Genomic DNA, 11957 nt, shown 5'->3' with positions numbered 1-11957 from the left:
TCTTGAATTAGTCATCTAACCTTTTGGACTTTATTTTCCCATATATAAAATGAAGACCTAAATAATCTTAATATCCCTTCCAGTCTGAACAAAAATTTACCCTGACTGGCACCTTTCTCTACAGTCAAGGGACTTGATGAACTCCTTCTGCTGCCTTTCCATCCTGATGCTAAAAGAAGGTTCTAATCCTGACCTACATGCCCAGAAGGAAACATATTACCTAAGAGAGTTTAAGGTTAACAAAGCAGGGACAGCCAATAGGAGCTCTCCTAACCTGAAAGTACCTTGAGCTTTGGGACAATCACAGTTATTATAATTGCCAGGGGAAACTCAAGTTAATTACTGGGTTTTCTAATTTCAGATAGAATTGTACAGTCTTGTGTTAATTCCTTTTCCCTTTTGTTACAGGAAAGTTCTTCATCCTTGGGTGTTTGCCCACTGGATTGTGCTTTGTCCTTGGAGCCACTATTTGGCAAGAGTTAGTTCATGAGAAGATAAAGGGAAACCAGGGCCCCTATCCATAGTCTTTTCATATTTTTTCCTTATGACTTTCCTTAACTGTTATTGTAACTGCCACTTCCATCCTAATTCTTCCCACTTTTCAAAGGTTAGCATTCATTTACCCCATGAAGCATTACCCAAATTCTTTTGCTCTATGCGTTTATTTTTATTACAACATGATTTAACACTTGTACTATCTTCCTGTCTATGTTATCATCTAATTCTTCTTCACACAAGCCTTTCCACTCTAGCCAGAATATAAAGACCTCAGTAACAGAGACAAAGTTTTAACTTTTTGTATCATGCCAGTAATATCTGGCATATTGCTTTGGTCACAGAATATGGTGAAAGACAGTCTTTTGTTAATGAAAAGGTAACCAGTTATTGATCAGGTTTCTTTTTCCTAGAACCAGAATGCAATAGAATACCTGCAGCAGGTATAGGAAAAAGGCCAGAATTTGGAACAGAAGGTTCAAAGTCAAGATTTTTGCCATTCACTAGAGGGGAGCTTGCCTTTATCATCATGAGCACCATCTAACCTCTTTCCTGACACTTTGGTAGGAGTCCTGTGGTGCCTAGAATAAATTGGACTGCTTGGAAAAAAATTTAACAAAAACAAAACTGGTAAACAAGTAGCATAAAAGTAAGATAGCTGAGTTCTCCGAAAAATCGGAAAAGAGAGAAAAGTCATGTATTTTGGACCATGATAGAATCAGAGAACTGGAAGATATCTTTGAAATAACCTATGAAATCATTATTTTAACAGAAGAGCAAACTGAGATTAAGAAAGTGACTTGCCAAAGTAGTTGATAAGTGGCAGGATCAAAACTGGACCCCAAGTCTCTGGTCTCTTAAGTCTAGTATTCTTCTACTCTGATTCTGATTCATTTTTCCTACAGTTTTCTGATTGAAATGGATGCCTTAAGTATCTGTACCCATTTCTTAGCAGGAAGCAATGCATCCTCGAAGAAGGAAGGACATGCATGAAATGCCTCTATTCTCCCCCTTCCATGATACACTGCTTCTCTCTATGCCAGTAGTTGGGCTCCATTTTTCATATTCCAAAGCTCTGAAATAAACAATAAGATTACAACTAAACAATCAAGCCAAAATAACATACCACTTGTTCAACTTTGGATTAATGTTAGGAATGACTCATAGGCAATTCTTGAGAACTTAAAACATTTTGTGACATGGCAATGTTCTGTACAAGTGGACTTAACAATCCTTCGTGGACATTTTCTAAGGCCTAAAAATATATTTTGATAAACAATCTTCTAAAATAGTGTTCTTAACTTAATAAGTTATTGCCAAAGTTAAATTGTTGTTGCATTTGGTTGTGTGTGGTCCACTGACAGCTGAATCCTCTCCATGGTGCTATGGCGGGTACAACAGTCTGAGATGGTCCACAGTTATTGACCTACAGCTGATGTGATAATCTTGATGAACTCAATCACTGCTCATTGATATTTTCCATCTTTAGAACATTTTAGAAAGCTAAAGAGAGACTCTTGAATAGGACAGTGACTTCTGTATCTCTGACATCTGCTCTCTTCTGGGTGAGTAAGACCAAGTGATGCAATTCATTGCATGAATGCTGCAATGGAAAGATAAGGAGAATAAAAGTAAGTTCAAAATGAGCTAAATTTAGAAGCATCCCACAAATCACATGGAATTTCAATGTTCAAGTTACAAAAGTTGTTTCGTTTTCCAGTAGACAAAGTGTTGCCACTAATTTCACATGCAATCTTTGCAGGTCTCTTGGCCTTCTACATGTCAGCTTCTCGCCAACAAAAGGAGACATGGAGTTGATAATCACTGAGGTCCCTCCAGAACCAAATCTCTGATTATAAGCAAGAGCTGCCTACCTATTACACATCTTAGGGCATTGCATTGGCATGATACTTTGGGTGTGTGGAACTAATTCAGTGGCATTCAACAAATACTTTCTTAAACTCTTTATTTTTCAATACCTTCAAATTTACAAGACAGTTGCAAAAGTACTATAAACCCCAAACACAGAACTCTAACATAGTCCAACCACCCCACCCCTCACCCCCGCTGGATACCCAGATTCACCAACTTTAACATTTTGCCACTTTTACCATATCATTTTTTCTATCAATCTATCAATCTATCTGCCTACCTGTCTCTCTATCTATTTATCAACCCATTTTCTGCACACTTGAGTGTAGGCTGTATACATTAGGTACCTTGAACACTTCTTACTGCATGCACATTTTCTATAAGCAAGAATATTCACTTATGTAACCATCAAATTGCAGTTATCCAGTTCAAGAAACTTAACATTGATATAAAGTTTACATATATATATATACATTTTCAGAAGTCCCAGTAATATCCGTTTTAGATTTTTCTCCTCCCTTGATAGATCTTGTAGAGCATCATGTAGTGCATTTAATTTTCCAAGCATAGCATTTAGTGGGATTAATCTTTCACAATGTTGTGGTACCATCTCCACCTTCCATTACTAAAACTTTCCATCTCCCAAAATAGAAACCCTATACCCATTATGGATTAATTCCCTATTCCCCTACAGCCCTCCCCAGACTACCACCTCCCAATGTGGCAACCCGGACTCTAATTTTTGTCTCTATAAGCTTTCATATCTTCCAATATTTTCTTTGTATTTACCATGGGGCTTAAATTTAACATCCCAAATCTATACAATCTCATTTGCTTTGATACCAACTTAGCTTAAATAGTATACACAAACTTTGTTCCTGTACTCCTCCATTCACCCACCTTTATGTAGTTCTTGTCACAAATTGCATGTTTAAATATTATGGGTCCCAAACTACTGATTCATCATTAGCTTTTAGGCACTTGCCTTTTAGATTCTGCAGGAAGTAAAAGTGGAGTTACAAACCAAAAATACAATAGTGACGGCATGTACATAATATCCATGTCATCACCCTCACTGGACATCTTTATTTCTTCATGCAGCTTCAGTCTACTGTTTATTGTCTTTTTCTTTCAACCTGAAGAATTCTCTAGCATTTTTTGTAGGGCTGATATAATGGTGACAAACTTCCTCAACTTTTTTTTATCTGGAAATGTCTTAATCTCATATTTTTGAAAGACAGTTTTTTTTTTTTTTTTTTGGATATAGACTTTTTAATTGTCAATTTTTTTGCTTTCAGTACTTTAAAGATGTCATCTCACTGCCTTCTGGCCTCCATGGTTTCTGATTAAAAATTGGCAATTAATCTTACTAAGGCTCCCTTGTAGGTGACAATTTGCTTCTCTTTTGCGACTTGCAGAATTGTCTATCTTTGGCATTTGACATTTTGATTATAATATGCTGTGGTGTGGGTTTTTTTGGGTTTAGCCCGTATGAAGTTCATTCAGCATCTTAGATGTGTATATTCATGTCTATGGTTAAATTGGGGAAAGTTTTCAGCCATTATTTCTTTGAATATTCTTTCTGCTCCTTTCTCTCTTTCTTTTCCTTCTGGGACTCCCACAATGTGTATATTCAGTTTTCTTTCTCCTTTTTCCCTTCTGTTCCTCATATTGGATGATTTCCATTGTCTTTTCTTCAAGCTCATTGAATTTTTCTTCCTCCAGCTCCAATCTGCTGTTGAACCCCTCTAGGTAATTTTTAATTTCTTTTACTGTGGTCTCCAGCTCTGTTTGGTTCCTTTTCACAATTTCCATCTCCCCATTGATATTCTATTTGTGTTCATCTATCATTTTCCTGATATCCCTTAGCTCTTTGTCCACGTCTTCCTTTACTCTTTGAGCATGTTCGGTACCATTATTTAAGAGATTTTGTCTGGTATTTTCCAGGTCTGATCCTCCTCATTGATGGTTCTTAATGCTTTAATCCTCTCCTTTGCCTGGGCCATCACTTCCTGGCTTGTTTGTTTGTTTTATGGGTCACATTAGGTATGTGCCTTAACATTTTTTCTCTTTAAAGTCATCTCAATCAAACAGGTAGCTCATTCATTAATTTTTATCAATTACTGATTACCATTTCTAGTATTTTGTCAAGGTTTACAAGTAGGGCTTTTTTCAATTTTCCTTAATGGGGCCAAAATCTTTCGGGTGTTTGTATCTGGATTCAGTATTTCATTCATGCTTTAGATTAAAATTCCTTCTCTCTGCCTCTTTGATCCTTCCATCTGGAGTAAGTTGACCCTATCACTGATCTGCAGGTGCAGTTCTGTCCACCAACATAATGATTAGAAGGAGACTGTGGTAAGGAAATGGCTGTTCCCTAAGACAGGACTATAATCTCCATCATCTTGATATTCAGCTAGTGTGTGTACCTTGCTTTGGCCAATGAAATGGAAAGAAAATAACACTTTAGAAATAGAAAGCTTCTGCCCATCTTCAACTCTTAGATTAGAAAATGATTCTCTGGCAGAAGGAGAGAAAAGATGAAGCGGAAATAACCAAGAGAGGTCACAGGAGAAAGAGGGAAGAAGTGTAGGCATGATCTGAAGGGCCCCTGAAAGGAGAGGGTCAGAGTCTGCAAAAGGCCCAGTCACTACCCCATCAACATCTTTCATTATCCACAGCCAGAGAACAAAAAGGTGGCAAGCTAGGGTTCCAGGCCCTACCCTTGAAAATCCTGTATCCAAGGGCCATGCTAGTTTTCTTTCTTGCTTGCCTAGGAAAAAGATTTTCTTCAGCAGCAGTTAGCACATTGCCTGTTTATTCAACTAGTAGGTGTGACCCTTACCTGAGCCCTGTGTCTTTGTTTGGTCCAAACTTTACTTACCTTATGTGGATAATCCCACTTCCTGTTCTCTATCTCTGGCATGTCTACCACTCAGAACACTCTTAAGCCCCAGAAATTCCCAGCAAACTTGTAGGGTGGAGCTAAATGATAAGGGATAGCATTCAGCCTTGGGATTTGGATAGGCTAAACAAACTCCTCCTAAGATTCTCCCTAAACTGGCACAGTGGTAAAGCATACTTCTGTTAAGCTTGACCTTCCTTCTCCCATTGTTAAACCTCTTGGATTGGCAGTTATCTTCTACAAGTGTCTACACATTCCTACTTTTGCCTCTCCTTCAATCTCTCTCACACACACACACACACACACACACACACACACACACACACTGATCCTTGGCTATATTTGCAAGTTAGTGCCTGTTAACAAAAACACTAAGTTATTCCTTTGCCGTTTTGTACTAACTCATGGTCCACTCAATCCTGTATCCCATCTTTCTTTACTGTCCAGGCATTTCCATTATGTAGATGAACTTTCTTTTCTGGCACAAGAATTAGAGAGGAGTTAATCAACCTCTGAGCACTTAACAATCACAACTTTGCATTCTCTTTTTCTAGAGTAGAAGCCAAAACTGAAAAGAAAAGGAAAAAACTTGTTATGGAGTTTCACATTTGAAATTTCCTTTTTTTCTAAATCAGAGGGAAGCAGTTCTGTGTTCACCTTCCCTCCAGCCCCATCCTGTTCTTTGGCTTTTGAAGCTAGTGCTTGTGTTATTATTAATTTGCACCAAATTCATGCTTAGCAATGATCAAACATGCTGTATTAAATGTAAAACTACTTTCTAAAGGAGTTCTGAATTATAAAAACAAAAGCATTGGAACATAGCTCTTGAATACATATATAAATAGAATCCAAAAGTTTATAAGATATATAAAAACATTTCACTACATTCCATTTATTGATGGGTGAGCTGTAATGAAGCAAATCAGATAAATTTTCAATCTGGTCTAAATGAATTTTTAATTTTATTTTATGGTAAACCCAGTTTAGTTTCCTTCATGGTATGGTAACAGACATAACTTTCAGGTAATGTTGAAGTTTATTTAAATTGTATCTAAAGGACAACATGGCATTTAAATTATGCTACCTGGCCCTGTGTAAACATAAAGGGTAGGTTATCTGCTGGAACAAACAGTTCCAAAATTTAAGTGGCTTCACACAATAAAAGTTTATTATTTGGTATCTTCACAGTTCAATGTGGGTTGACCTGGGAGGAGGTAGCTCTGTTTCACACAGTCACTCAGGGACCCAGACTTCTATCATCTATGGCAATACCCTCCCCTAGGGCCTCAATGTCATCCACAGAAACCCTGCAACCTGCTGGCAAGTGGAGAAAGAGAGCAGAATGGAGCATGGAAGACTTTTTATAGTCCAGTCCTTAAAGTAGCACACATCGCTTTTTTCCACATCCCATTGGTCAGAACCCAATCACATGACCACACCTAACTGTAAGGGAGTCTTGGAAATGTAAGTTACTCTGTGCCCAAGAATAAAGAACCAGTTTGGTGAACAAGTTTCCAAAGGCCTCAAGGGAAATTGGAAAAGGCTCCTTGCTCAGCAAAGAAAAGCCAGAGATAGAAGTGGCACTGTGTGAAAGGGAAAAAACACAAAGCAAGGGGTTTGCAATTTTTCCTTTATCTTTTCAAGATGAAAGGAGATGTGGACAACAACTTTCAAAGGGCTTAGGATATGCTCGGATGATAGTTCCACCCACCACTGAAAGGAGACACAACTCTTCAGTGACTACTGGATTTTGACAACAGCAGGTATTTCAGCACCCATTGCATTTAATGATGTTTGTTTTCTATTATTTGCTATGATTGTCCATATTTAAATTTATTCATATAATCTTGTAAGGGTGCCTGTCCCATATTGCAGAAGTCTCTGGAATATGTGTGTGTGTGTGTGCGTGTGCTTATGTGTGTTTGTTGGTGGGAGCAATGGATGATTGTTGAGAAGGGGAGAAGGAGGTGAATTGCAATGTACTAGTAAGAGCAATATTTCATAGGAAGTAATTACCTGGGAGGAATTGTGAAAAGCTAAATGAACTTCCCCACATCCTCCCCAACTATGTATCCAAATTCTGTAGCATCTACCTGTACTTGCCATTTCCCATACAGTATGTTGATCCTGAGGCTTAGTCTTCTGAGTTAATGGAATGCTGATGGAATTCAGTAGACATTTGCAGGGTCAAATCATTGAAGTATCGTGATAGCATGGTTAACAAGTTAGACAAAGTGCATGGATTTTGGGTTTTATTTATTTATTTATTTTTTTACTGTTTAAATCCTTATACCAAGACAGTGATCATAACTGTGAAAATTCAGAGAAAACATATTTTAAAAGAACTAAAAATGCACTAAATAGTCCTCCTGATGGACAGCACTGTTCCATGATATTTAAGAAGCCTTAGATATGTTTGGGCTTATAAATCACTGGAAGACATAATTGCCTATTAAGTGTGTAGAGATGTGGGAATTTGAAAGACTTCTTTGTAGTGTTTGAAATATCTGTATGACTCACTCCTTTGGGGTAAAGCACTGACAATGACTATTGAGAGGTAGAAAACACAATGGTTAAGGGCATGGCTTATGGAGTCAGAATACCTGGGTTGAATCCTGGCTTGCTACCACTACCTATGTGACTTTAGGCAAATTACTCATCTCCTATGTTTCTTAACGTCCTTCTTTGAAAAATGGATATAATGTTAGTACCTACCTCATAAAGTTGTAATAGGTATGTGATGCTCTTTGGAGGTATATAAAACTCCTCCACTGACAGAGACATCTTTGAGGGAAGGGTGGACTTCTTATCCTTTTTTTTTCTCCTAGTGCATGGCATCCTACTGTTTATTGAAGGTGTTGAATGAATGGATTAATCAATGAATATCTTCAAAGTAGTCTGGCTTTCCATGAAGCCACCCTGAATGACAGAGTGTGATATAGAAAGAGGTCAGCAAAATCTGAATGTGTAGAGTGTTATGAATTAGATTGTCCATTTGGGGCTCACCTGGAAACATTTTTATGAATTTCAGTTCATTTATGTTTCAGACTTGACCTGTGGGGGCTAATCGCTTATTTTTATTTTATTTTTTTTACTTGTTTTTCCTTTTGGCCAGATGACAAATTAATATAGTATGGGAAAAGAATTCTGAAAATGCAACTTGAGGACTTGACAACATTTTACATCTTTTATGTTTGACCCCCATCTCCCAAAAAAGAGCATTTTCATAGAAAAGCCAATTCCATAATTCACTGTGGCCTCTTCCACAGCAGAAACCAGAAGTGGCAGAAATTTCTGAAAATTAGTTAGAAAAGAACTGAAGTTATTCATAGAAAACATGCCAAAGGGGCTGTGAAATACCTGAGTCCAAGGTAAGAAGAGACTTGTTCATCTAAACCTGCGATGAGTCAGGGCATCCATGGCTGGGACCTTCTGCAGAAAAAGCAGAGTGACGTGCTTACACACTGGGGAGAAATGCAGCTGGGTTTCAGAATAAGTGACAGTTACAAGTTTCTTGGTTCTGAAAGTTCTGAGAGCTGCAGTGAATATTGACTTCAATTTTCAGGAAACTTAAAGGGGAAGTTGATCCAGAAATGTTTTTAATCATAATTACATCTTGTACCTGAATATTTGATAGGTAACAAAGTTCACAAAGTTGTTCCATCTAAAGACAATGTTGAAGTAACAGGCATTACCAGCCTTGTTTTCTCAGATTAGAAAACTGAGGCTGAGAGAGGCCAAGTACTAATAGAGCTAGTAAATGGATGAACCAGAATTAGGATGTTGAGATTTTGTTTCTAAATTCACTGTTCTTTCCACTGCTCCATGCTGCCTTCAACCCCTTTATCACAAAAGATTCAGAAAGGCCGATAGCAGGGACTTATTTACCCCATAAATTCTGCCTTTAATGGGTACCTATTAATGCAATATTTATTGCACAACTATGTGCACACAGCAGTTGGAGAATGTGAGATGTGGAGGGGGGGATCTTGCAGTGTCTCTAGTCTAGTCTAGCCTTCTCATGTCACAGAGGAGAAAACGAGACCCATAAAGTGTGACTCAGCTGTGAACAGTGTCTCTGTTTTAGAGCTTTTTCCTTTAACCCTCACTACTCAGCCCAGGAAGAAGACTTCCATCTTTTCTCCTTGGCTCTGTCAACAGGAGAGTGGCTGCTGCCTAAGCATTGCAAAGAAAAACATTTTCCTGGAGTGTTTTGTTCTTAGTGAAATCCCTGCTTTTGTTTTTCCTGGTGGGGAAATAGATTGAACAAAATAAAACCCCACTGCCTATTTCCACCAATGCAGACAGCTATAAAGCAAGCACCCCTGGTTTCTTACTTCAAGTCACTCAATAACATATTGCAAAGAATTTCAGAATGCTTACTTTATGAATCAGTTTGTTACATTTCTTGGAAATGAGAACTAAAATCAATATTTCCTTATTGAGCATGGTTTTTATGTTCTTGAAAGAAGAAAGGTAAAACATGGAAAGTGCTTACACAATGCCAAACACAAAGTAAGAATCGATAAATGTTAACTATTGTTATTATAAGCATTAAGTTCTATATTAGTCAGAGTTCTCCAGAGAAACAGGACATATGTATACAGAGATTTATTACAAGGAATTGGCTCATGTGATTATGGGGGCTGGCCAGTCTGAATTCTGCAGAGCATGTTGGAAGCTGGAAATAACAGGAGGAATGATTTATCAGCCTCATAGTCCCAGGGCTTAGTAAGGTTAAATTGCAAAACATACAATCAGAAAGTGGTGAAGCTGGATGTTGAATGCAAGTCATTGGCTTATAATTTCCTATTCTGAACCTCTATGCTCTACTTGTAATTATAAGCACAGGGTCTAGTACACAGTAGGTGCTCAATATATACTATTTGTTGTTGTCAAATGCCTCCTATATGAGTTAGTAACCTATTTGACACACTTGGAAATTATTTTGATTGGGAATTATTTTCTATGTAATAAACTAATCAACTGCTCAGAAAATAAAGTAAAACTGCCAAAATATGTTGAAGCATATGTTGGATTATGACTTTTAAAAACATTATTGCACAGCATATCCATAAAATCGTTTTAATATAATCATGCTGACGCTTGAACTAGTTGGCACCAGGCTGAAACTGGTGTCGTATTAGAGAAAAGAAAACTAAAGGCATAAAAAAGAACAGGAGTTAGGATTTTAACTTCAGAGATTGTTCAGATCGATGCGGTTGTGCTGTGGTAGCAAACACCAGTGCTTTTTGTTCACACTAGTTCTCCAGTGCAGGTTGCAGGGGCGAGTGTGTGTGTGTGGGCATCTGTCCTCCTCACTGACCCTCAGGGACCCAGGCTGATGGAGGCTCTGCCTTCAGTCACGACATCGGGGAAGACGGGAATCAAGACAATTTCTATTCATATGTCCATGTTTTGGCTTGGAATTGATACTCGTCACTTCTCCTGGCAGCCCATTGACCAAAACTGGTTACATGACTTTACCTAAATGACAAGGCACCGGGAAATGTGGGGAAGTGACTGATCTTCAGAGGGAGGGCACTAAATGTCCCCGTCATGCAGAGTTTATCTAGTCCACTGCTTCTCAAAAGGTGCTTCTTTGACCCCTACACATAAAAAATGAAGTATAATCAAGTAAATGAAGATGAAAACTATGGGTGGATTTCATCAGCTTTTATCTGCTTTTTTATTGGGGATCTATAAACTAATTTGTTGTGAAAATAAAAGTTTTGCTGCCAGAAACAGCTCAGAAATTTACTTATCCATTCCATTTTTCTGCCTCCCAAGAAACTTTAAGCCCTCTCACCCAAAGGTTTTTCTTCACCAGTCACTGAATATTCTCCAAGGACATGTAACAAGGCATTTCACCTGTCTGGATTTTAGCTTCTTAAGTGGTAAAGCCAGGGTGTTAGACTGGTATCTCTAATTATGTATTATGATTCTATACATGTCTGTCTTCAACAAGAAAAGAAGAAAAATCAGAGTTCACATGCTTTGTGAAGTAAACAACACAAGACCCTCCCCTAGATCCCTATTTCCCTTTCTTATAACTCATCCCCAAACTCCAAGTCACCTCACCTGAAGACAAACTTAAAACAAGGCCATTCACTATTTAGCTAGTCCCTGTCTCAACCAGAAGAGAAAACCCAGGTATCTTCCTTACTCTATGTCCAATTGGCTCTCTAATGACTAGGGTTATTTTTATGAAGGAACAAGATAGAACACTGCTCCAAAAAGATGACAATTGCAGTCAATAAATGATGCAAGCTATGATACATCATCATCATTCATAATATGTCTGATATTTGTGTTTAAGTGACCTCACTAAAAAGACTCATTTTTTCAGATACTTTCCTTTAAACAGTCAATGGCCCCCTCCCACATCTGGGTCTGATTCCAGGCCAGACTACTGCCCAGTTTCCACAAAGGAAGGAGGGGCATCTGGAGAAGCAGCTGAGGAGGAAGAGAACTGAGGCCCACAACTGGACTCCTTTTTCATATCCCTTTCTAATACAGGCGACAGAACAAATTAACCACTTTCCCCCCTAGGAGTCGAGAGTGTGAATTATGGGTGACAACAAGGTCAAAACTGCTGTCCCTTGGAGGTAACAGTTATCTCTTCAAGAAGGATGCACTACCATTCAGTGTGATGAGGACGGGTTCTGTAGTCTCTGTGGCTTAC

The 11957-nt window shown here is 38.2% G+C and overlaps 1 long non-coding RNA gene across 1 annotated transcript; it reads right to left on the bottom strand.

The window, feature by feature from the left end:
• Window positions 1–604: 604 nt before the first annotated feature.
• On the bottom strand, window positions 605–9081 carry LOC119539348. The gene is made up of 3 exons (XR_005217857.1): window positions 8633–9081; window positions 7988–8191; window positions 605–2098 (listed from the first exon to the last, which is right to left on the bottom strand). It is a non-coding gene; the product is annotated as an uncharacterized LOC119539348 (long non-coding RNA).
• Between the last annotated feature and the right edge of the window lie 2876 nt (window positions 9082–11957).

This window comes from Choloepus didactylus, chromosome 7 (assembly GCF_015220235.1).
Source record: "Choloepus didactylus isolate mChoDid1 chromosome 7, mChoDid1.pri, whole genome shotgun sequence".
In the NCBI taxonomy this organism is placed as follows: Eukaryota; Metazoa; Chordata; class Mammalia; order Pilosa; family Megalonychidae; genus Choloepus; species Choloepus didactylus.
The sequence above is the reverse complement of the archived record's forward strand: the minus strand, read 5'-3'. Positions and strand labels throughout refer to the sequence as shown.